The sequence below is a fragment of the Dipodomys spectabilis genome, unplaced genomic scaffold, assembly GCF_019054845.1.
Source record: "Dipodomys spectabilis isolate Male_0828 unplaced genomic scaffold, ASM1905484v1 ptg000581l, whole genome shotgun sequence".
NCBI classification, from domain to species: domain Eukaryota; kingdom Metazoa; phylum Chordata; class Mammalia; order Rodentia; family Heteromyidae; genus Dipodomys; species Dipodomys spectabilis.
This window is the reverse complement of record NW_024871258.1, coordinates 793,129-795,526: the sequence shown is the minus strand read 5'-3', so window position 1 is coordinate 795,526 and position 2,398 is coordinate 793,129.

Sequence of the window (2,398 nt, the reverse complement as noted above, 5' to 3'; positions counted from 1 at the left end):
GTCCTTCACGAGTTGTATTCATTTATCTGGTCCTTATAAGAGCTACACAAGTAAGATGATTGTGCAGATGAGAAAGTTGAGGCTCGGATATGTCCCCAAGGTAGGGCCAAATTTCTGTATATACTGAGCTCTAGTGACTTGTCCCCTGCAGACAATTGTTTTGGTTTAGTTTTCTCCATCATGAACCTTGAACTCAGAACCTAGGTGCTGATTTTTTTTTCTTGGGCTCATGGCTAACTTTCTACCATGGGGAGCCAAGGTCCCCCTTGCAGCAAAATGTCACTGGTTAGGTGTCTTTAGCTGAGGTCTATCATCCTGCATGCTCAGGAAGCTGAGGATCTAGGTTCAAAACTATCCCAGATCACAGTCCAAAGCCAGCCTGAGCTGGAAATTCTTTGACAGAAAGCCTGAAGGGGTGCTGAAGCTCCAATGGTAGAGCATTAGACTTGAGCTGAAGAGCTCAGAGACAGCACCCAGGCCCAGACTTGAACAACTCCAACTTACAAAAAAAAAAAAAGAAACCTGAAGTGGAGTGCTGGGAATGTTTCTTAGGGGTAGACTGCTTTGCAGGTGTGAAACCCTGGGTTTGAATCCTCAGTACCTCATCTCTAGAAAAGTAACTCATCCCTGAAGTGGCTCTGTGGCTCAAGTGGTAGAGTGCTGTCCTTGTACCAGAGAAACAGTTGCAGTGGTTAGGTCCTGAGTTCAAGCACCAGGATTGGTGTACACACACACACACACACACACACACACACACACACACACACACACACACACACGGAGGCATCGTTGCCAATAATGAATCATTTCATTAGGTATAGCTCCCTAATTGTCTACCAGGAGCACTCTTGAATTAATGGTAGCAGTTTGTTTCAACATTGAAACATAGTCTTATAAAGACAGGATGAGTGCAGGGAACTTGGCCTGCCCCGGGATGTGGCACAAATGAAGTTTTCCTGTCAAAACAGAGCACTGCGGAGAGAGAGAGCTTGGGGTAAAAAGAGGCCTTTTTCTCCTGACCTTCAGAGCCTGCCCACACTCATTCTCAGTAATTGGCCTGGATGAATTGTTTGTTACACAGCTGTACAGGAGTGAGGCCTTTTGTCTGCCTGTTCCAACAATGAAGCAGAGTTCCTCCAGCAGCCTTGGGTATGGAGAACCCCTCAGGCTACTCTGGGAACAGTGAGGGGAGCCCCCGGGCATGCACTGTCTCCAAAGTATTGTCTGTGCTGTGAAATCATTCTATTCAAAGCGAATTTGCTAGCTGGGTGCCTTTCTACATAGAAAGTCTGGATGTTCACTGATACAAATACATTCATACATTCACAGACACATGGAGTTACTGGCTCATTTTATTTGTGTGTGTGTGGCACGTCCCAAGGCTTGAACTGTGAGCCTAGACATTTTCCCTGAGCTCCTTTTGCTCTAGGAAGCATTTTATTGTGTCTTAAACCATGATTACCCTAGGCTGGGGTGCGATGATACAGGAATCCTAGGCCCTAGTTCAACTCTCAGTACTGGCAAAAATACATCAAACCAACAAAATGGAGAAGGAAAAAAAAAACAGGAATTTACAAAACAGTGACTTGGCTTGAAAATTGTATGTGACCTTCCATGGCTGAAGGCTGGCAGGCTGGCAGCCTGAGTCCAACTCAGACACCTGGGCCCTGAGTTCAATCCTGAGATTGCCACTTACACATGGCTGAAGATTCTAGGAAATTCATTCCTATATATAGGAACACTAATAGAATGTTTGAAATGTACTAATTGAATTACTAATTAGCTAGTCATTCCAGTATAAGATTGTATGCAATAAATATAGGTCATTGATTAATAAATTATTAAGTCTTCTACCGTGATTAATTAATGGAGGCATAATTTTAGACCAAATAATTGGTAGTAATAGAATATAAGAAAATAAGATATAGACATCACACTTTATATAGGGTTATACACTAGAATCTACATAAATGTCTATCTGTCTCTCTTTATTCATTTATAGATGTATATACATATGTAAATACACACACATGCACACAAAAACACACATACACAGACACACACTGCAATCTAAACATCTATCTGTTTATATATTGGCCATTCCTAGGACTTAATCTCAGGTCCTCAAATTTGCCCATCAACTTCACTTGCATGAGACTGATGTGCTAACATTTACCCATTCATGAAGTGGACCTGCTGGGCTCTGAGTTCAAGTCACAGAATTGCCAACAACTGAATCCTGGTGGGAAAGCCAATTGCCCCACTTGTTTTCCTTATTGGTGAAAGTCCTGGATTTCACGAATGATGTAGAATACAGAGGAAAATCTATTTCTTATGTAATAGGATGCAAAAAATGTTATATGTGTAATCATACTCACTAAAATACATAAGAAATAAA